General features: G+C 47.9%; 1 long non-coding RNA gene and 1 pseudogene across 1 annotated transcript in view; one reads left to right on the top strand and one right to left on the bottom strand.

Annotated features, from left to right (window-relative positions):
- LOC111817566 overlaps nt 1-24,591 on the bottom strand; it is a 231,052-nt gene that overhangs the window by 12,569 nt on the left and 193,892 nt on the right. The gene's annotated exons all lie outside the window — the stretch shown is intronic.
- On the top strand, nt 19,363-19,983 carry LOC101574523 (annotated as a pseudogene).

Genomic DNA, 24,591 nt, shown 5'->3' on the forward strand with positions numbered 1-24,591 from the left:
TTTGTTTGTTTGTTTGTTTGTTTTTGTTTTTGTCTTTTTGAGACAAAGTCTCACTATGAAGTTCTGGCTGGTCTTGAGTTCACTTGGTGGTCCAGGTTGGTCTCGAATTCACAGCCTCCTAAGTGCTGGAATTACAGATGTCCTGCACCACTCCTGACCATCAAATACATTGTTAATATGTTGTTAAACAAATTTATGCTAAAATAAATTGCTAAGTGATTTTGGCAGAAAACAACAGCAAATTGTATGGTATATGAACTATTATCTCAACAAAGCGGCTATAGCGGTATTTTTAGCCAAAAATAGGAGAGTGTGAAATAGCTGCACACAGATCTACACCCTTGTGGTAGGACGTAAATAAGAGAAGTGCTTGGTTTATGACCCTCAAATGCTGTGTCCCCTGGGAGCAGGACTGGTGACCAGCGAGGCCTCCTTCCCATGAGAAGGCTCTCGATGTTGCCGCTTTTCCCAGGGGCCCCTGCCCTGTCCCCAGACTTTCTCCCTTGGAATCCAGAAATTCCTCATCTGATTCAGTCACAAGCATCGATATAGACAGAAGCTCATGCAGAAGAGAGCTCAGGATCACAGCTGCTTCTGTTCTGTCGCATCCTTGAGCTTTCCTGGAAGTGTTTCTAAGGATGCTGCCAGCTGCCATGGCCTCAGCCCTGTGCTGGCAGACTGGACCAGGACACTGGAGAAATGACAAGCGCCCTCGGGGGGGTGGGGGGGGACACAGGCCAGGGATGGTGAGGGTTAACAGCCCCAGCCAGCCCTGCATTAACATAGAACTTCACCCTCTCCACCCCACTTCCCCACCTGCAAAAGGACTGATGCCCCACCCTGTGGCCCAGGGACCAAGAGTGCTGACACTGGGAACCAAAGCCCGTCTCCACCATTCCTAGCCCGTGGGAGACTTCAGTTCCTGTCCTCCCAGCCCCTCACTCTCCCATGTCTAAATGGGGCAGGCGCCCATAGCAGCCTGTGCTATGAGGGCATCAGTGCTTGTACATAAGCAAGCTTCCTTGTAAAGTAGCTGACAGTAGGAGTCTTGGTCGCAGTAGGCTCAGTCCCGGCAGCTCACCTCTGCCGTCATAGCAGAAAAACAGCCAGGACAGCAGCTTAAAGAAAGGGCATGATAAGCCGGGGAGAGAGCTCCTGGTCCTGCTGCGGGGGGCTGGCCCCAGGGTGTGGTCGTCTCCTATCCCTGGCAGAACAGACCTTGGTCCTGACTTCCTAAAGGAGAACTTGGCAAACACAAAAGCCAAACAGCTGTTCACTCCACCATTCTGTTTTATGGGAACTAAAATATATTCATAGAGACATAACTGTAGGAGTACTCAGTGTGGGCTGGGGATCCAGCTCTGTGACAGAGCACTGAGCAGCATGCCTGAGGCTCTGGGGTTAATCCCCAGCACTGGCAGAAAAGAAATCACAGAAGCACTAAGCATAAGAGTGCCAAAGTTCAATTCATTCTAGCTCTCCTTCTGGGACGCTTGGAAAAATTCAAAGGGCTTTGCTTCTCACGCCTAAACAACAGTGAAGGTGGGGCCTGCATGATCAAATGGTGGCAGAGCAGAAAAACACCTAGCGGTGTGGAAAGCTGTTGAGCTCCAAGTAGTTAGTAAAAGAGCCATTTGCAAATTAATACATGTACTCCTGCACTATCACACAGGTAAATAGGTAGATGTGAACACACACCCACTGAATCTATCCATTCATGTCGTTAGTTGCCTTCAAACGCTAACTAGTGCTTCGGCTTTTTCTAGAAGTCCTCACTGCTCTGTAATAAGAAAAGAAGGAAAGCCAGTAACCAGACAGGAGTTCAATATGCCAGAAATAGTTTGACTGATAATTAGTATCACTGTTCAGTAATTTGTTCCCTACATCCTTCAGGAGGGCTTATCACAAGCCAGGATCCAGATTACCCGCTGGAGAATTAAAGTGGCTGAGGCGAAGAGAGCTCTATTCCTTGCAGAGGCGGGTCAGATAAATATACGACGAGATCACTAGGATTAGATGAGCTAGGAGCTTTGCAGATGGGACAACCGGCTCACAAGAAAGGGGCAGTCTCTCCGCAGAGTGGGGACAGACCTCAAGTGCAGAGACTCTGTGGAGAGCAGGTGGACAGCAGGAGTCCTGCTGTGCAGAGGGAGGCTGGGGTTTAGGCCTACCGTGCAGCCACTCACTCTCCTTAGCCACCAGTGGCAAACCCTCAGGGTGGCCGTGAGGAGAAACGAAGGCTCTGCAAGCCCTCTGCAAGTGACAAGCCTGTGCACACCCGCGGGGGAGCTGTAATACTGGTACCTGAGCCCCTTCTGCAAGGGTTGACAGCCTGGAATTTAAATCCTGATGGATGCCAAAGTGCAGGAAGAAAACACATTTGTGAGCGGAAAGATGGGGCCGAGCGAGGCAGTAAGCAGCGGGTTCCGGGCTGCTGTGCCTCAGGGGCGCGTGCCTTTTTGTGTACCTCCCAGTGTGGCCCACACCAGGGCAGCTCCTGCCTCTGTGGCACTTGTTTGTAGCCCTAAGGACAAGCTGCACATTTTAAATTGGATGAAATTTTCTCTGCAAGATTTCACTCACCTATGTTAAAAGGCAGGTCGTCAGGACTTCTGGCTCTGAAAACAAGACTTACATACCCGGTGTCTAGTGTGCTAGAAGGGAAAGGCTTCGCGGGTGGGTGGGAGGGTTGTGGGAGTGTGGCTGGGCATCCTTGCATGTGTGGTTTATCGTTTTCTGCTTCAGGATGATCATGCACTGCCCTGAAGGTATGTAGTGCAGACACTCCAGAAACAGCAGCCGTGCTTGTCCTGGTGGCAGGGGCTGCGAGTGGAGGAAGCACCCAAATGCTGTGGCAGGGGATGAGCTTGGGAGGCCAGGACCTGCGTGGTCTGGCTGGCCCCAGCTTGTTCTGAGCAAGGGAGGAGAATAGAACCGGCCTTCCCAGGGATGTTCGAGTGACATGAGATTGGACATCTGAACAGGAACATCTGAACTACAGTAGCGCTGTCGGGTAGGCTGTACGACTCAGAGCTTTCTGGTAAGGAAGAGAAGCAGCAATCAGCAAGCAAAGGAAGGCAGTGCTGCTAGGGATAAAGGTGTCCACAGAGCAGCCATGAGAGGAAGCCACATGAGCGAGCTTCTACAGAAACTGTTAAGAGATTCAGATTCTAGGCCTGCATCAGGTTTGTGAACTTGGGTTGGGGGAACTGTTGCTACCCACAGGCAGACCTGGGAGGGCCACTCGCCGGGAGGAGAAAGCGCTTGAGGGTGACCTCAAGAAGCTCTGGTTAAAGATCCAGCTGAGGGTGAACTCTCAGGCTCAAACTGAAAACTGTCTCAAGGAGCTGTGGAGAAGGGAAAGGCAGCCAGGGACTGTTCCTCCGGCTGCTAGCATATGTAAACAAGGAAGTGCTCTTAAGAGCTAGGAGCTGAAGTACACATGTACACACACACACACACACACACACACACACACACACACTCCAAATGCATGGGTATGATTGAAAAGATGGTGTGAGTTTAAAGAAAATGTATCCCAGTAAAAGACACTGCCATTAACCACCCTCCAAGTACTCCCCTTACTTTGAGCAGACTCATCCCATCAGTCCTGGAACTTCCTGAACAAATCTGGAAGCCCTCACTCATGCGTGCCCTTAGTTACCATGTCCTGCCTGCCCTGGTGTCCTGAGTTGATCGAAAACATCTACCCCACGGTCATTTTGACTTTGAAAGAGAGCCAGAAGTCATACCATGACAGATCCAGGGAATAAGGTGGACGAGAACACACAACAACGTTTTTGACAAGCCTGCCCACCCACTTCTGGTAGTTAGCAACAACATCCAGTATATTTTTATCACACCTTGTAAAAGCCCTACAAAAGAGAAAGTGGCAAGAACAATGGGATGTGTTCAAATGAGGAGAGGTATTTTAAGGGTGGTTAATAATCCTCTATGTTTTCTACATAGATGATAGATAGATAGGTAGACTAGAAATAGATAGATAAAATAGATGTATGCTTATACACATATAAGTATGAGCAGAGAACTAGCCCTTATCCTTGTACATATATAAATATGTATCTATCTTATCTATCTCTAATCTGTCTAATCTTTTTTCTATCTACAGAGAGTATATACAGCCAGCTCCCCCCCCACACACACACATACACATATATAAACACATGCCTATGGCCATATGGGTACATATGTGCACAATGCATGCACCACTCCCCCCAAACATGCCTATTCAGTGAATCCTCACCCAAACTCTCTCAAGCACTAATCTAATTGCCATTTCTCTGCCAAGGAAATGATCATCTTCCTCAAGCCGAGAGGAAAACAAGAGATTTACCTAGGGTCACACAGCCGGTCAGCGAAGGGGCAGGATTTCAAGCTAATGTCCGAGTACAGTGGTGCAGCCTCGACTTTCTGGTGGTGGCACAGCAAGCCACTGGTGGGGCCTCAGATGCCAGGCATCCCTGCAGTGCCAGGCTCTTCTCATGCTGGCTGGAGCCACCCTGCTCCCACCCCCACCATGCTCACTTAGCACTTCTGGAATTCATGTCCTCCGTCACCTCTGAACCACCTGACAGTCACTCAGCAGCTTGTGGCCAAAACACAGGGTGCCTGGAGACAGGTTATCACTCTAGATGGATTTTGTCTTCTTGCCTCCACAAAAGCCAGCTGTTTCCTTCAATCTGGTTTCACACAAGCCAGGAAGTTTTTCTTGCTTGCTGGTAGTCCATTGTGTGTAAGAAGATCAGAAGGACTTGTCGGATGCGAGGACGGAGCCAGTGGGCATGTGAAGATACGGGCTAGGCACCCTGTCTGGCCCTTCCCCACCACCCTGGTGGTGCAGCCAGTCTGCTCTGCTGGTACTGCAGATCTGAGCAGGCGCAGTGAGAACAGGGGACCAACTATAACAACAAATGAAGAACATTATCATCTGCTCCATGGCCAGCTGGCCACCTGACGTCACTTCCTTCCTAGCTCATAATCCTCCTGCCCAGGGCCCATGTGTGAGGGATGAAAACTGTGCCAGGCCTACCCCTCCACTGAAGCAAAGCCCGCCTGAACGGTCTGTGTGAATGTCACTGGGACTCCACTGCATTTGATCTTACGAATGCAAATGTTGAGGTTTGTAATATAAGTGTGGATGTACAGTTTAGTGTTAGCGAAGGTCTATTGTAAATGCCTAAAAGGTAGGCAAAGTAAGGACACGTGGCCTTGCATACTCCTCCATCCCTGCATCCCACGAATGCATCAGGTTACGTGGCAAAGGGGAAGAAAGCCTACAGATTGAAGTAAAGTTGTTAATTGGCTGGGCTTTAAGTAAGATTACCCTGGATTATTTCTGTGGACGCAAATTCCATCAGAAAGGCATTAAAAGTGGAAGAGGGTGAAACAAGGAACAAATGAGAGAAGATGTCACCATGGAGGAAAAGTCTGGAGGGATGTCCTATTCCTGGCTATGAAGATGGAGAAGAAGGGTCCATGAGCCAAGGATCTGGGCAGCCTCTAGAAGCTAGAAGGGGCAGAAAAACCAGACTGTCTCCTGGAACCTCCAGAAGAAAGAGAGCCCTGTTTTCCTGGATTTTGGCCCAGCCAGACAGTAGCAAACATTTGACCCATGGCCCTGAGAAATAATAAATTTATTTATTTTGGCCCCTTCATTTGTGGCAACAGGAACAGGAAACTAACAAAGGAGCAAACGCAAGCCTTACAAGTGTCTGCTGAGGTGGTGCCTTAGTGCAGTGTGCTAGAAAGCACCGCGCAGCCCCACACTCCCAGGCGGCATATGACGGCAAGTGCTGATTCCTCATTTTCCCATCCGCTGCTTAGCTAGAGGATACAGGTACAAGCTGGTCCTGTCTAAGTTTATCTCCATGCCCAGTGTCAGTCCCACCAATCAGAGGCTACTGAAGGCACACTGTCATGGTGAAGCTCTGCAGAAGAGCAAGCCCAACCGTCCCACCCATTCCACTACCCAGTTAGGGCATGAGGCCAACAGCTTCCCGGGAGCACTGCAAGTCATAAGGCTAAGACCAAAGCGAAGGGGTGAAAAGGTGCGTTTTACTCACACTGGGATCATGGAGGGGTATAAGTGTGCTATTTTATTATAAAGTAACCCACAGTTCAGTTCCCCACAGCTACGCCCCACTGCCGGTCGCCCATTCTATGGATAAGCCAGCCAAGATCCAGTCACTAAGAACCTCATGCTGTGCCCAGTCAACCTGCTAGCAAGCAAAGGAGCAAGGATCACAGGCCAAGCAGCCTGGCTGAGGGTGCCAGGCAGGAGTGTGCAATTGCTAACTAGTGGAGCCAAATCTTCACAGCATTGAATGTAGTACTCAGCAGTGAGAGTATGGCGATTCTCAGAAGCAAAAGAGCAACACTTGGGGAGGGAGACAATAATCAAGAAGGCAGCTGACTTGAGCTGCTCCTTCCATCACAAAGGCCCCGTTCTGTAGCTCAGGCCTGGGGCTGAACAGGTTGTGTGACTTTCCAGGGACGATGTGTACAGTGAGTCCAGCTTCCAGGCTGAGCCAGCTACCTATGGCTGTCACCGTGCTACAGGCCCTTCTCCCCATCTTCAGGAGCCAAATCCACTTCTAGAAAAGACCAATTTATACAAGGCCAGCACATGTACTCCTTGGACCACTGGAAGCCATTTATCTTGAGGTGAGAACGAAGCAAAGAGAAAACACTCTATGAACACAGCATGGAAGGAAAGGCCACCAAGAGGGAGACAGGGCTATTCCTGAGCATGGGAAGACAGCAATCACACTTCAAAGAAGGAAGACTAGCATGAAGTAATGCTCAGTACATACAAAAAAAAAAACAGAGAAATTTTATTTCAGGATACCTGGTTGCATTTCCTGGAAAGGATCAAAAAGCAAACCCGTGATTCTTGGCCTCCCAGGAGCCTCTTTAGAACGGCCAGGAAGGCCAGAGGCAGAAAACAACAGTGACTTGCTGTGAGAAAGCAGCCTGTGTCTGGAAACCCAGCGTGACCTCAAAGCCAAATGTAATGGGGGAGGGGCCTCAATCCTGCAACCTGGCCAGAGACGTCATAGAAAGTCCCACAGCTTTGGCCCTGCAGAGGAAATCCATGAGAACACCAGCTTAAGGTAATAGCATCTAAAACACTAGGAAAAGTGTAACCCCTCTGTGCCCTACAGCAATTCATCCCTGCCTCCTCTTACTGCTTAAGCAAAATCTATCCTATCCCAAGCAGACTCATCCCTCCCTGATGTTGTCTCCTGGAAGGGGATATGATATGATCCAAGTTAAAAATGATAACCCTTCCAAGAGGCAGATGATGCAATGCATTTGCACATACACCCCTGCTCATTGCTACACTCCATGAACTTTCCCTTACTGTTAAGGCAAGACATAATATTGCTCCCATTTTGACCTAAGAAAGCCACATCTGGATGAAATTAAATCGTTTGTCACAGCCACCTGGTTAGTGAATGTGGGAGTCCAGATTTCAGTCCAGGTTTATGGATTCCTAAGTGAGCCCCCTTCTCTTTTCTCCAACTATTAGCTCTATACCAGGCACACAAATTACCATGAGAATATTATTCAAGGATAGAACAGTGGTACTTTGATTGCTGTACACCGAGTTACCCAGCACCAGTGCCAGGATGGTCACTAGAAAGAGGGACTAGAGACCCTGATAGACCACAATGATTAAGAGTACAGACTCTGCAGCCACCACGATGATGGTTTAAGTCCTGGTGTTATCGTCTGTCAGCCTGATGGAAGAGCTGGAGCACATTACTTCACTTCCCTGTGCCTCAGCATCTTCAACTGTGAAAATAAATGCAATGATGTTATCAATAACTCAGTAGAGTCATTGATATTGGGGATATAGGGTTATCCCCAATAACACATGGGAATAAAAGGTTTTGACAAAAGTGAAGAACTTAGAAGAGTGCCCAGAACATAGGTGAGTGTGGAAGCAGTGCTTTCTTGTTGTTATGCCTATGGTAGTAAAAACTGACTTCTTCCTTGCCTGTATAAGATATAAATCTAGTGAAGGAAGATAGTATGTTAAAAAAAAAAAAAAGCAAAGCAAAGTATCATTGCAAATCATACTGTGAGAGGAGAATTTATATCCGCACGATAGCAAGATAGGAAGTTCCAGAACTCACTCATTCTGACAAAAGTATCAGTGTGAACAGTCACCCTTGCATAAAGATACCTTCACAAGAGCTAAGGAATGCAGGTGTGAGGTTACAGAACCTAGATAGAGCACTCTGGTGCTCCATGAGAAAAGATGCATTTGGGAGAAAAATAAGGGGCCCAGGGAGGTAGCTCAGGGACATAGGCGCCTGCCTGGCCAATACAAGGTCATGAGTTTATCCCCAGTACCAAACCTAGTAATAATATTAATGAAAGCAATAAGGGCAGTCTCACATACTCCACATCAGCCCTCCCCATGTCAGCTCAGCTCACCATGGAAAAAGATACCCTTCAGGTGCTGAGTATTCAGGAAGAAGTGAGCATGGATTTTGCTGCACAGCACAGCACCAGGACGACCTCAGGGAACTCTGATGCCAGGATGCCCTTCATAAAACTAGGCTCTGGGTTCACCTCACAGATCCAGACAATAAACCCACCTCAGTAGACCACAGTGTGAGTCGGGACCCTATGGATTTATGACACAGGCCCACATCATGGATCCAAGCTTTAGGCTTATCCTCATTTATGCAGCCTCCAGACCTGGCCACACAGACCCAAGCTCCACGGCCATCCAAGTGGGTCCAGAATAATCCCTACAGATGGAGGACACAGGCTCACCTGCCCAATGACCCAGGCACCCGACCAGCCTGTCAAAGTTCTCAAGCCTCCTTCTAGGCTTCTCCATGCACCACTCAAAACATCTGGATTGCCTGGTCAGTGAACGACTTTCTCTGACAACACCAGCCTGTAAAGAATGTAACAATGTCTACTTCAAATACAGAGACCCCCCAACACAAAGCACAGGCATCATGAAGTGTCAGAGAAACATGCACCAAAGGAAGAAAAATAAAGTTCCAGTAACTGTCCCAAGGAAATGGAGAGCTACAAATTCCTTGACCAAAAAATTAAAATAATTATTTTGAAGATGCTCAGTGAACTACAAGAGAATATGGACATATAACTAAATTAAATTGGGTGAATAATATATGGCTAAAATTAAAAGTTCAACATAGAAATAGAAGCCATAGAAAACAAACAAACAGAAAATCTGGAACTGAGACACAACAATTGAACTAACATCTCCCATAAGGAACTTCCACAAGACTTAGCCAATCAGAAAAAACAATCAACAAAGTCAAGGACAGGTCATTTAAGATGACTCAGAGGAATGAAAAGAAGGAAGTGTACAAAAACCTTGTGGACCTTGTAGGACAACATCTAGTGACCTGAATATACAATATGTATTATGAGGCCAAAGATAGAAGAAAAAGGGACAGAAAGTTTATTTTAAAAAACAACAGAAAACTTCCAAATCTGTTGTTCTGAGGAAATAAATGTCCAGATACTCGAATCAAAAAACAATTATGTACAAAGATGTCTGCACCAAGACATATCATAATCAAAAGTTGATGACAGAATTGTAAAGTAGCAAAAATGACTTGTTAGATACAAGGGAGCGGTCACAAGACTATCTGTGGATTTCTCAGCAGAAACATTGCAGACTGCAGAAAGAGAAGTTGCTAATCATCAAAGCTGTCTTTCAAAAATAAGGAAAAATATTTACCAGACAAACAAAAGATGAGAAATTAATCATCACTGTACCTATCTTGTAAGCAATTCTAAAGGAAATTCAAGTTGACAGAAAAGGATGCTAACAAAATAAAAACAGATGAAATGTAAAAACTCACTCTAAACACAAATATAATGAAATTTGAATACTCTAATGATCATGCATTGTTCACTTCTAACTTTATTATAAATTTGTAAAACATAAAACTACTGAAATAAATGCATCTATTAATTTGTAAACATATGCATAGTAGTATAAATTCTGATATCAAATAATATAAAATGTTGATGGTGAAAAGTTAACATGTAAGACCTTTTATGTCAAAGTTAAGTGCTCATAAGCTTATAATAGGTGTTTTACTATCCTCTCACTGCTGAGATAAAAATACCACTCACTCAAATTTAAAAGCTAAGTTTATTTAGCTTACAGTTATAAAGGTTTCAGTCCAGAATTCACTGGTTGTAAGGCAGTGTGGCAGGACAGATCAGCAGGACAGACAAGGAACCATTAGTTCATGGTGGGGGGATGGTAACAAAGCGATGGCCACAGCTCTTTCTATCCCTTGTATCTTAACCAGGCTACTTCGAGTGGGTAGACCTTAGTCGCACCCTTAGTCTTAGCGCCATTGATCTACCATTGCACCATTAATTAATTCCAGCTTCACACATTCTAGATTGAACCATTTCTAAAATGCCCCACCTATGACTACTTGGGGCTTTGTGGACACCTAAACACAGGCCAAAACAATAGCCCATTATCTAAATGTTTTACATAAGCTTCATAGAAAACACACACACAAAAAAATAATTGTAGTGAACATTTGAGAAGAAAAGAATCAAAGCACACCATTCAAACAAGCAAACAAGAAAAAAATAAAACAAAGCAAAACAAAAACCCAAATCAAACTATTTTTTTAAAAAGTACAAGAAAAAGAACAAATGAACCAGAAAACAATAAAATTGCAATCCTAAGTCCTTGCCTATCTATAATTACTGTGCATGTACATGGATTAAATTCTCCAATCAAATGCAGAGTAATTGAATAGGTAAATAAAAACAAGATTCAACTGTATGCTGAGTGCAAGAAAGTTGCTACTGCATATTTAAGAACTCCCACAGGCTCCAGAGAATGTGAACAGCAACCAAAGACAGCAGAGAGTAGCAGAACAACCAGCTCTCAGCCAGAGCCAGGGAGTGGTGCAGCTGGAGTCTAAGCCCTGAATTTCTAAATTCAGAAAGTCGGAGTCCACAGACCTCTCAGGACTCCATCGGAGAGGAAATGATGGGACCAAAGTCCAGAAGTCACAGAGAGAAAGTGGGAAGTTTAAAAGATAAGAACTATAACCTGCTTACATGGACTGACACCTGCTCCAAGGTTCAAAGGTGAGTAGGATGGGTAAGGTCATGTTGACCTTGATGAGGACCACAAATGCTGCACTGAGAGGTCTATTTCAATCCTGGGGGAAAGATTGCTCCTGACTGACTGAGCTGGAAAGGGACACAGACATCTGCTTTCAGAATTTGGACTTGGGCAATGGGAAGAAATGTGAAAGAAAGGAAAATCGAGTAAGACTTGGAGACTCACTTCCTTCACAGGAGGCTCAGGACAGGGAGGAAGGAACAGTGATGGAACCAAGTTGAGCCTTGGAGGCCATCAGGAAGGAAGCAGAGGCAGGAGCTGCTGACTTGAATGATCCAGGAAGGAACAAAAACCACTTCTTCTTCCCTTTCTGATGACAGTAAGATTATTATTTGAGAACAGGGCTGGACAGGGCAGGACTTCCCAAAATATCGGGAGGAGACAAGCCCTGAGCATGTGTCTACAGCAGAAACTGCAGCTCTGAGTCACATGGTGGACTGAAATCTCCTCAGCCCATCATGGATTTCTTATCTGCAGTGGGCTCTGATCTCAGGCTGGCACTCTGGGTGCTCAGCAGTGCCCCTTCATCTAGAATTCCAGAGCTAAAGTAAAGCCCAGAGACCAACAAGCCCTGCAAATATGCCAAGGAACAGAGAAAAGTTATGCTGTCCCTATACTGTGGGCATAAAAATAGAGGTAGTGAACCCCAACTTGCATAATGTCAGATGGCAGGTCCATGCCAGAGTCAAGATTCAAACCCAGGACCTTCTGTATAGACCTCAGTTAGTGAGGGGTCCTTAGGACAGCAAGGGAAGAATAAACACTGATCTCACTCTCTTCCTGTCCTGCCATCTAGCTAGCACCTCCCACATGAGAAGTACAGGAGCCCCATGTGCCATGCACCCCTGGCAGCATCCACACAGGCCAGCCTGGTCACAGAACAAGGCCAAGTAGGATGGGGTGGGCTTGGATGGGCCCAGGGCCTCAGCAGCCTCTACCTTGCAAAGAAAGCCATAGCAGAGTTCTCGGGCCACACTCTGCAGTAGGGCACTGTCTGCCTGGCAAGGGCTCTGGCTCCTCCCAAAGCTGGGCCAGTACCATGGCACTCCCACTTCCTTATTCATGTTCTCCTACCTGGTCTCTGTCAGTTGCTTCCAAAGCACAAAAGAATTATTCAGGGCCACTTCCGACTCAGCCAGCTATCAAGGGTGGCTGTCTCAGGAGACGAAGGCCAACAGAAGCTGTGACAAGCCCAGCTGTCCACTCCCAGGGGGGTCCTCCCACACCTCCCTGCCAGCCCTGCGCAGAGACCTGACGGCCAGAGAAAAGAAAGGCCTCCTATCTCTGATTCCACATGGGCCTCTGATAAGAAATGTCATCCCTTACTGGGTAATATTATCTGGCTCGATAACAATCTCTATCAAGCTCCAACATATGACTGGCTACAGAACACAGAGCCCGGTGGAGTAGGAAAATTTATTTGCTTAGGCTGAAATCTAAGAGAGGAGGCGGCTGAGAGAGGGCACCGAATGAAAGAGTAAGAGCCGAATTAGAACCTCTTCTGCCCTGGCATGGGACAGCTGCCTGGAGAAGGGGGGCCCGGAGAACAACGGGGACCCTCTCACTCCGCTGCTAATGCAGTAGGCACGCTGTCCTTCCCTGTTCACCAAAAGCACTTTCACTTGTGTTATCATATTTGATTCTTACTACAATCTGAAGAGCAGCATTTTTAGGCTTCTTTAACAGAGGAGGAAATGGGGATTCCCACAAGGTTAAGTAACCCAGCCGAGGTCACCCGGCAGCCAGGCCAGAGCTCGGACTCAAACCCAACAGTTCTCACTCAGCAGCACATGGTCAGATGGGGAGACAGCTCCCAGCTGCTGGGCTGGCTTGGCTCCTACAACTAAATTAATCCATTAAATCAGATCTGCCCAACCTAACCGACAATGTTCATTTAAAGGTCCTTCACCTCTTTGTTTCTTTTGGCCTGCGGACAGTGAGGAACCCTGTAAAGCAGAGATTTTCAAGGAGAAAGGAGGTTGGGAGAGGACCTGGGAGAGGGAGAATGGACTTGGACCCTCATTGCATGTGTTCGTGGTAGAAGAGAACTCCCACCTTTGTGTGCATTCAATTCATGCATTCGCTGACCAACACCCGTGTGAAGATCTGACAGGTGTTCTGCACATGGCCCTGGCCATACTACTGCATGCCACCAGGAAGCCCAGGTCCCGGCTTCAGGAAGAGGTCATAGGTCATTGCTAGAAGTGACCAACAGGGCAGGAAAGAGGCAGACAGCAAAGCCGAGTGCTCTTCAGTGTGCAGTTTCTGGGGCCAGTATGGGGCTAGGGGCTCTGCATTTTTAAAAAATGTATTTAGTACAGGGTCTACAGGGTCTCACTACACAGATCGGACTGCTAGTGATCCTCCTGTTCTTCAGCCTCCCAGGCACTGGGATTACAGGCATGAGCGACCACATCTAGTATTAGTCGCCGTCTCAGCGTGACCTGGGGGTGGGGCCGGCACAACACACCGGGGATTGGACCCCAGTCCCTGCATCTGCCTAAGCAGACACTTTAATCTGCTGAGCTATCTACCTGACCAGCCCTGGCCTCTGAATTATTAACACATAGCCACCAGCGAACCCCACACGCTGCTATTCAATGCCCTGCCTTTGTTTTATTCAATCAGTGCTGTTCCCTATTAGTTCATAAGGTCACTGATTTTATTTATTTATTTATTTATTTTTTGTACCAGGAATCAAACTCAGGCTTTCATGCTTGCCAGGTAGGCGCTGTGCTGATGAGCTACTTGCCTGGCCCTAGCCACTGATTTTTAATTAAATTTTAATTAACATAAAAATTGTATGTTTTACTAATGGCACACAGCACGATGCTTTGAAATATGTAGATCTTCCAGAAAGCTCAGCTGAATTAACGAATGTATCCAACACCTCACATACTTTCTATTATTCTAATAGCTGTATTCCATTTTGTAGAAGCATCCTGATTAAGTCAACTAATTTCCAACCGATGAACATTTGAAATCAGTCCCTTTTTCCCCATTTCAAATCATGTTGAGAAGATCCTACTCGCATCCCACTATACCTATGCCGTGCTTCTGGGAGTGTGAGAATCCACCCAGCATCCTCCCTGCGCCCCGCAGGGGAACAGTAGCAAAGTCTCCGCACTGCTCCTCTACCGGTGAACATCTTCCCTGAGCCCACCCTCCTGAGATCAGGTGCTCAGTGAGCAACCGCTACCATGTCCACAAGAGTACAAAGGAAAACAGCCCATTTCTGTAACTTACAAACCTTCCTCCCTCCTTCTTTCCTCTGCCCAAGGTGCTTCCTTCGGCCAGAGTCAAGCTTAGCACTCAGCAAGATGCCAAGTTCTCATCAGGCACAGCCAGAGCTTGTCAGCTTTCTTCCTCTAGGCCCTGAGACCGTCAAGCAGGAGAGATGCAGATCTCCCTGGGATTTCAGAACTCATCTGAACTTACAGTCCAGGCCAAGAAAGCACAGCAAATGTTAACTGTCCAATCTGGAGCTCGAGGAGCCCACTGCCCAGAACCAGAAAGGGAAAAAAAAGAAAGAAGAAGAAAAAAAGAGCATCTCTTGCTGCAGCATGGTCATAGAGGACAGAGTGGTGAGAGGAACTCTCAGGCACGTGTGAAGCCTGAGGGGCACGTTCCTGGTTCCCAGGTCAGCCTGCAAGGCTGCAGGTGCAGTGAATCAAGAATGCCTTCCAGGGCCAGGCACAGGTCTTCAGGCCTTGGCTCTGCCACCACCACCTTGAGCAAGGGACAGTGTTCTCATCTGTAAAATGGGGCTGACATCAGCAGAGGCCTCTTGGGGTTTGAAAAATAGTGCACAGGGTGGGTAAGGGCTGTAAAGTACATGGGAAAGTGCCTCACCCTTAGAAGGGGCAAATCTCATGCCAGCTCTGGACTCAGCTGCCAGCACCCATGCCCCTCAGCTTTCCTTCTCCCGACAGAGTGGGCTTCAGGGGAGGTCTGCTTTAGGAAGGTTAGAACTACTGCCTGAGGTAGGCTTGGGATGGCCAGCTTCCTTCCCGTTGGGCCCCAGTGCGCCACCCCAGAGGTGCTCTGGGGATTTCCCGGGGAGATGTCAATTCCAATACCCAGGCTCCTAGACTCTCAGTGAAGGCAGAATCCTCAGAAACCCAGTACAACAGCAGGACTTTTAAAGTTCTCTAGGTATTGCCAACATTCAACTCACTTTAACTGACACGAAAGTCAGCTCTGACTGGAGCGGGAGGAGTGGCACAGGGGCAAATGCTGACCATTGAGCTGAACAAATTCCTGAAGCCACTGCAGCTCAGCAGGGTTCACCTGTGCACCTCCCTCCTGGGCTGCCTGTATGTTACTCAGAGCTAACTGACTTCAGAGCACCCTGGGCCATTCATTCGGCAGCACAGGTATGAGCACTGAGGACGGACCCATTCAGCCAGGCGGGTCCTTCCCATTTGGGTCGCTTCTTAATGCTATGTGTTTATCATTCTTTATAGCTGAGTAATACCCCATTGTGTAAAAATACCACATCTTTTTCAACCATTCCTCAGGTGATGGGCATCTTGGTTGTTTCCAAGATTTGGCTATCACAAATTGTGCTGCTATAAACATAGGCACACAAATATCACTATGATATGATGTTTTCAGATCCTCTGGAAAAATTCCCAGTAGAGGAATAGCTGGTTTAAATGGGATTTCCAGTCCAACTTTCCTAAGGAGTCTCCACACTGATTTCCATAACGGCTGCACCAGTCTACACTCCCACCAGCAGTGGAGAAGGGTTCCTTTTTCCCCACAGCCTCTCCAACATTTGTTGTTGGTGATTTCTTTATGATCGCCATTCTTTCTGGGGTGAGATGATATCTCAATGATGTTTTCATTTGCATTTCCCAGACGGCTAGCGATGTGGAGCATTTTTTCCTATATTTATTCACTTCTTTAATTTCCTCCTCTGAGAAGCGGGTGTTCATCTCGGATGCCCGTTTCTGGACGGGGTCTTTATACGTCTACCTCCATCTGTTGTTTCCCTAAGCCAACATATACCTAAGGTTTCCAAGGCTGAGAATTATACATTAAAAAAATAAGATAAAATTTAAAAGTCTTAAGAAAACCAAATCCATGATGCTAGCTAGCTTCCTCTGGAGAGGGACAGAGAGGAAGGGGACAGGAGCCCACGTGGTAAGGAAGACGCCACTTGTACAATAGTACTTTAAGAGGGAAAGGGATACATCATATGTATTAAATGGCCACCAAAGCTTGTTGAAATGCTGGTGTGGTATCACACAGTAGGTGACTACAAGAAACAGTAATGTACTGCACATTGAGAAAGCCAGAAGAAAAGATTTTGAAAGAGTTTACCGCCAAGAGAGGTGAACATTTGAGTAGACAATTGCATTTTTAACAACTTTAAATATCATGTAATGTGTACATGTATTAAATACTCCATTTTATACCAGAAAAAATTCTATGTGGCCCAGCAGTCGTTCCACTTTTGAACCTCGGCTTCCCCACAGTACAAGAGGGCTAAGAACTGACTTATCCGACATTTGTGAGGTCAGCTTGGAGATGGGGTTGCACTGTGAAGGGTCAGACAGGTACGAAGTGTTTCTGTGTCTGGGTCCTTACTAGAACAGGAATGGTTGAGGAGGAAAAAGCGCCTCCTTGTGTAGACTTCACAGAGCAGCAGGGAGGAACTAAGGGCGGTGCCGGCCACAGGAAAGGCTCTTGCGAGCAGCGGACTAGAGCCTGCAGGGGCCCACGTGCAGCCAGTGATAGAGTAGCCACCCAGGGCGTGTCCCGGCAGTGCCCCTCGAAATGTTCAGATAGAATGTGTTATCTGGGAACAATGGAACAACCGTACCACTGCCCTAGGCCTGAATCTGAGGAGAGAGGATAAGACTCCAGGCAGCGCGATCCAGACAACTGGCCAAGTGGCCCCAGCAAACCACAGCTTCCTCATGTGTTCCTGCATCCCCTCACTCAGAGTCCTTACAACACACACACATCAGCCACATACCAAGAATTGTGTTGGAAGGCTGGGATGTTGTGATGAATCAGCTCAGTCCCCACCCTCAGGAGGGGCAAAGATAAGGACAGCGAAGCGACACTCTTGCGGAAGGCAATGTGCTAACAGACAGTAACAAATGTGGCGTAAGGAGCCATCGGTCCTTGATGGGCGGCACCACTGGGCACCACACCTGAATGTGAAGAGTGCTCATTGTCCTGTCAAGGTAGGTGTGAGTGCTCAGTGTCAGAGACTTGGGCTGAAGCTCAGGGAGGTGGATTAGCCACATGGTAATGTCTGGGAGCAAGGACAGTTGTTGTAGGCAACATTATTTTTATTTCACATTTGTAGGTTCTTACTGTGTGGTAGGGACTATGCTGAGTTTCCCTTTCATTATTTGCTTGCTTCTTTCCAACTAAGAAACAGTAATGGTTTAGGTTAGAACTCAGGCTCTGTAAAGCACCTGCAACAAGTGCAGGGGCCAAGGATTTGATCCCTGGGCCTGCTAAGCTGGTCCCACCCCCAGGGTGTGCTGAGATAGCAATTGAGACTGGGCGTGGTGGCACACACCTGTAATCCCAGCTATTGAGAGGCTGTAAACAGGCAGATCACTATGAGTCTGATCTAGTAGTGAGACCCTGAACACCCTATAACCCTTCCCTAAAATACAAAAAGAAAGAACTCAGACTTTCGGCCCAGATTTGCCCTCCAATAGCAGGGTAATCTCTAACTAGTTGCCTTTCCTCTCTGTGCCTAAATCTGGGGCTAGAGGTCATCTCTAAACCAGAGGCTCATTCATTCAGCAGAAACTTGCTAGGTGCCTACTACATTCAGTGGAATAAGGTGTTACCCGAAGCCAATGTGCCCTAATGGGGCTCATGAAAGGACGGGGATGGCAGGCATTTAACAAACCAACGAGCACAGTACAGCCATGGAGATTGGCACAGAAAGGTAAGGAGATGGGGTGTGAGGCAGAGGCTGTTTACAGAGAGACAAGGAAAGCCTTCTCAGCTAAGATAACAAGCCAGTGGTGACACACGTGTGCGTGTGTGCATGTACACCGTCTACAGGTGCCTCATGTGGAAATGCCCATTGCCCTCCCTTGGTGTCCCTGGAAGGAAGGTGGTGGTACTGCTCCCTTCTTACACACAGGACAGTGGGGATGTGCTGGCGTGGCAGGGGAAGTTCAGAGCAGAGAAGGCTGTGGAGGCTGCAGCCACGTGTGACACCACCCACGAAGGCTCCCGCCTTGGCCTATACTTCATCCGTCGGTGCAACAGTGGTCCGGGCTCCACTCGGGCTTTGCTTCTCCTGGGTCCTTGAATGCCCATCCTGTTTCAGAGCTTCAAAAATTAAAAGTGCTTCCCTGGCCTCTTGGCCCCGGCCTGTGATAACAAGGGGCTCTGAGCTGTTCTGGAGACCCGGGAGCTTTGTAGGTCTAGAGGATCAAATTCACAAACCGCATCTAAACTTCTGGACGCTTGATCACATTACAGTGCCCACGGGCACCACAGGACAGCGAGCTGAGTGCTTGGGGTAGGTGGCTCCGTTGCTGGGAGAGGCAGCCACTGTGTCCTGAGGTCCTGTCCCCTAGGATCCGTCTCGACCAGGCCTTCACAGATGGAGACACTGCTGCGCAGTGAGGTGAGAGGCCTCTCCTACGTCACCATGTAAACCAGAGGCAGAGCCAGAACCCAGAGTTCCTCTCACAGAGCCCTGGGTCTCCTCTGTCCTAGTCTAGGCTGCACCCCTTCCCATTCAGAACCAACACCAACCTAAGAACGGGGATGATCCAGGTGACCTCGGACCTTGATTATCCCGAGCCCAGAGCACACGCAACCCAAGAAGACATGAAAATCTTAGTCATTACATACATCCCCAATATGAAAATCCAAAATGCCCCAAAATTTGAAACTTGAGCCCTGACATGACACTATCAATGGGATGTCCCCCATAGATGGTTGGTTTCCTCCTTGCAGCGACAAAATAGGGACACTCACAATTTAAAAGAGGGGAGGTGTGTTTGGTTTGGTTTATTTTAGAACCAGTGACAGAAGGGCCTAGCAGGGTGAGGGAATTGTACCTTTCCAGGTCACAAGCTCATGTTTCAAGGAACCCTCCTCCAACCAGGGCCCTCCAAGGCAGCTCCAGTAACCCCGTACTCCAATCACCATCCACAGTCTCCATCAGGGTCTGAGTTTTCAAGATGGCGACTCCCTGTGTAACTGATGAGAACAGCGGCAAGTACATCGCTTCAACACAGCGCCCAGACAGAACCTGGCGCAAGCAATGGAGGATGAAAGAAGGCTACGTGCCCCAGGAGATCCCAGTGTATGAAAAAAGTATGTGAAGGTTTTCAAGAGCAAACCAGGACTTCCCCCATGGCTGAGCCTTGAGGCTGCTGCTCCCACCACTCCATCCAGACCCAAAGGTGGTGAACCAGGCCTCTCCAAGGCAGCGAAGAAGAACCTGAAGCGAAAGAAAAAGAGGCGGCAGCTGCAGGAGAAAGGAGAGGTGGAGGCCTTGAGCAGGACTTTTGATAAGGTGTCCCTGGGAGAGACAGTCTAACTCCCCAGGGCTCCACTAGGCTCCCGGGCAGTGGAGGGAGGCACTAGGCTCACAGCTGCCTCTGACCTGCGTGACTCAGCAGTCCCCACTGAGAGAGCCAAGAAGATGAAGAATCTAAAGAAGAAGCTGGCAGGGGGAAGAGCCGCAGCAGAGAATCCAGAGCAGGGAAGTCAGCCAGCCCAGCAAAGAGCAGCTGGAGAAGCTTGCAAGGAGGAGGACACTGGAGGAGGAGCTAGAGGACGTGGAGCTAGGCCTGTGAGGCTTGCTAGTAGGAACGGACTGCAGAACAAACAGCAGGGCTCTCTGGGCTCCAGGGGAGTGTGAGCAGCTGCCGCCAGCACGGGCACCCCTAGCGGCTCACTTCCACCCCTCGCTCCTCCAGAAGGTAGCTGTCCTTCTGCGCTTCCTCTTCCCAACGTCTATATCTTGGACTTTTACCTTCCCATTCCCAGTGTTCAACATCTCAGTGACTGTCCCAGGTACCTGATTTGGGTGTCTTGTTTAAAAAGAAAATTGGGTGAGTGGGAATCTGTGAGAACTGAGCTGGAGGGTGGAGGAATGCACCCAAGTCTTGGAGTCTTGGTTCCTGTTCAGTGTTTTATGAATTATTTCCTCCTCTATCCCTAGCCCACCCTCCCCTTTTTTAAGAACAAAAATAAACTCATATAGACAAAAGAACAACAACAAAATCTCCATCAGTATGCATATGAGGCTCTTGAGGGATGCCTACACACAAACAATAAAACCGTGGAACAGAACTTTGTTCCATGGACTCCATCATTGAGACTCTTGTATATAAGTACCTTTGGGCCATATGCCTAAAGTGTATATGAAACAAATAAATTTCCTCTTTAGTTTTGAATCTCACACTCAAGACATTTCATTGGACATACACAAATACTCGCAAATCTGAGCAAATCCCAAATGCAAACACTTTGAGCAGTTCAGACAAGGGCTTCTCAGCCTGTGCCACAGGATGACCCAGATGCACCAGTTGCGACACTGTCCCATAATTAGCCCAGGTCTGGTCACTGGGACGGCTCTTGCTCAATGTTATTCTTTACTTCATGGTTTCCACATCAAGAAGAACAATACTTCTCTAAAAAAATCAATTGTCCCCAGCAACCCACCTACACAGTTCTTGGAAAATACGAGTTAAATACTCTGTGTCATGATGAAAACAAGGCACAAAGCGTGTGAGGGAAATCCATGACCTGGCCCTGCGCTGTGCATCCTTCACACCAAATGTTTTCGAGTCCTGAAGTTCAAATGACCCTGCCCCTTGGGACAGCAGAACTATTTTTACCAAGCCTTGCCAGTAAGGAAGCTGCACATGTTTTAATAAATAGGATTGCTCAGTACCGAGAGGCCTCAGGAGGCTGAGGGAGGGCAGAACTGAAAATGGCCTGGAAGGAAGATGCCGGAACAATCAATTTCTGAAGCAGAAGAAGGAACTGCTGGATGCCCTCCCATTACCCGGAAAGCCAGGGGGCAGAGCATGATTTGGGAGTGCACAGCATCCAGATAAATAGGCAGCCCCCCGGAGCTCACTTCCCAAACCTCTAGAAAACAGCAAGGAGATAAATGGGTCTTGCTTTAAGAATAAGCGTGTGTGTGTGTGTGTGTGTGTGTGTGTGTGTATGCGCATGCGCCACAAGTTTCCAAACCTCTTGACCTTTGTATATCCTGACTGACCTGCTCCTGAACCTGTTTGTTGACCATGCCCAGCCTTGAGGCTGAAGGGATCTGGCTCACTGACTATGAGTCCAAATATATCCCTTTATCTGAAGTTTGAAAATCTAAGTGCATCCCTTTACTCCATATATTAGTCAGGATTTTCCAGAGAAACACAACCAATAGGGTATGTGTGTATGTGCACGTGCATTTATATGTGCGTGTATGTGCATGTTTGTGAGTGTGCATGTACATGTGTGTGCATGTGTGTGTTACATGTGCATGTGTTGTGTTACATGTGCATGTGTGTACGTGTGTGCGTGTGCAGGTGTGCACGTGCATGTATGTTTACATCTGCAGGTGTATGTGTGCATGTACATGTGCAAATGTGTGTGTGCCTGTGTGTACATATGTGTGCATGTACACATGCATTTGTGTGCATGTGCACATGCATTGTGTTGGGGGGCGACTGACTCACATGAGTATGAGGGTTGGCGAGTTCTGAGTCTGCAGGCTGAGAGTAAGGGAGCCCCAGTGCTGTGGCCGGAGTTGAAAGGCACTGTAGTCAGAATCCCTACCTTCTGCTGCTACCGTTGTTCTGAAAGTTCACAAGCAACTTACTGAAGCCCACCCACATTAAAAAGGCTGATGTGCTTTCCTTGGTCTAATAATTCAAGTGTTAATTTCATTCATTCATAAAAGCAAACAAGAGAACAGAAGGCACCTTCACAACCACAGCTACTCGAGTGTCCATCAAGCTTCTGGGCACCAGGGCCCAGTTAAGGAGGCAGAGTGCAGAAGTGCCTCCCATGCCTCAGCTGCATGCATCTGCCCTCCTCCCAAACACCCACCTTCCTGTGGATGTAGGGCCAGCATCTCAAACTTAAAAAACAAACTCCCCACTACCCAGAAAGCAAGCAAGATAAACACCTCCTCATGAGTTCAAGGGGAAACTTAGGTCCCTAAAGACTCAAGACAAAAAAAAGTTCCTTTCTTGCACCTTCTATCCAATCCAGCAGCCATTCTACAAAGATACCATCTGAATCCTACCACTTCTCTCCCCTCTATCCCAGCCCCTGGCCCGGCCATGGGCAGCTCCTCCCTGGAAGGCCACAACCTCCTGCCCACCTGCTGGCCTTCTGATTGGTCCAGATGCTCACCCTTTGTCACTTTCAGCCCATTTCCAATATAACCATCTAGTTAACAACCTCCACAGCTCTTTGTGGTTAGAATGTTCCCCTTCTCCCTTGCTCCAGCCCTAAGACCTCCACCCCTTTGGTCCCAGATGGGCATTCCCTAAAGCCCACCCAGCTGAAAGGGATGCAGCACCCACCAGGAGCTGAATAAGCCTCACAATTGCTAGGAATACCACAGGGCATTATGCACAGAGGCCAAGGGGAGGGGAGGGCATTGGGAGGCACTGGCCAAAGGCCAGGTGAGGCAGGATGGGAAGGTTCCTCAAGGCATGCAGGCCTGATTGTTCTCTTCCTATTAGGGAAAAGGAGACTTAGGTGGCAGCCAGGTGAGGAAAGGTGGGAGGAAGAGCGAAAGCGGGGGCAAGAACCTGAGCTGGCTCCCTGGCAGCCTCTGTGAACTGGCAGCTACAATTTCACACACCAACGGATACAGGAATCCAGAAACAAAGGCAGAGGAGACCTGTGGAGGCCAGGAGGAAGAATGCCTGGCAGGGGCCGCCCAGCAGCCCCACGCCCACCGCATGCAGCACCCAGCCCCTGCTTCCCCTCCACAGGGTCTGAGCCAAGGAATATTAGCATAGCTTCCTAGGCCAGCCCAGATCCCAGGGGCCCAAGAACCCAGCAGGGCTTCCTGTCCCTGACCTGAGGAGACCTGTCTGCACTGCTTCTGAGAAACCCTTCCATGGCAGGGCATAGCAGGGTCTACTATAACAAGCAGAGCAATAAAGGATTGTGTCCCCAATGAGGTGGCTAGCAGGGAGCAAGCCCTATCCATGAACAAATGGAATGATCCTAGAGGGTCCAAGAGGACAGGGCTGGCAAGGGGGAATAGATTATTTACAGCACTCTGGGAGTGCCAGAGACCACCACCTACCATCACCTAGTGCCCACAGAGGTGCCACACTCTCTTTCATTGCGTATAATCCTGCCGGAAATCTTTCTCTTTCTGAACCTCCCCCAAGTGCCCACTGGCCCTGGGGTCAGTCAGTGGCTATCCAGAAAGCACCAGGCGAGGGGTAAGCGCTGCCCAGAGTGAGTTCATTGGAACTGCTGCTCTGGGCAAAGTGAGGGGCATTGCACTGGAGAATATCAGACACCCCATTTCTATCCTTAATTTCAAACCACAGCATGGAGGCTGAAGCAAGTGATCCACTGGATGTCAAGACCAATATACAGGCTTCAGTCAAGGTCTCCACCAGAAACTGAACCTGGCTTTCCAACAAGGCCCACATTATCACCTATTATGGTTTATGTCCAGTTGTTCTCCCAAAGCCTCATATAGTCATGGGGTGGTGACTTCTAGAGTTTGAGATTAACTCATGATCCACTGGGATTATGGGTGTGAGTGCTCCTGGGATTATGGGGGTGAGTACTACTTGCATCCTGGGGCGACAGCCTGTAATCAATTTCAGGGAGACAGACCTCCTGTCTGCAGCCATTGTTGCTACTATTCCTCCATTCTGCTCTCTGCTGTTTGCCTCTGCCATGAAAGCTTGCTGTCTGCCATGAGCTGTTTTGTCTTGGAGTCAGTTGAATATGGACCGAAACCTCCAGTAGCTGTGAGCTAAATAAACCTTTTCTTCCTTCATTGTGAGTGTCTGCTATTTGTCCCGGCAATGAGAGAACAGTAACCAAGATATCACCTAAGATGTCAAGCTGCTTAAAGACTATCAAAGATGGAGAAGGGAGGGAAGCCGGTAATCAGAGGGGAGCGATTATCAAAGTACATCACATGTGTGTACCTACACACCAATATAAAGCCCACCATAGTACTCTACGGGGTTCATATGCACTGACAACATTTTATTTTTATTTTTATTTTATTTTATTGAGAAACAAATAACAATGAGACAGATTCAAAACTGATTAATAGGACAGTTTCAATAATTAATGCATTGTACATTGTTATCTTCTTAGTGGTTATCCACTAAGAAGCAGACAGGATATTCTGTCCAAACCCTATTAGTACAAATCTTTCTTCTTATTGAATTAAGTGA

The sequence above is a fragment of the Octodon degus genome, unplaced genomic scaffold (genome assembly GCF_000260255.1).
Source record: "Octodon degus isolate 3935 unplaced genomic scaffold, OctDeg1.0 scaffold00062, whole genome shotgun sequence".
Classification (NCBI taxonomy): Eukaryota; Metazoa; Chordata; class Mammalia; order Rodentia; family Octodontidae; genus Octodon; species Octodon degus.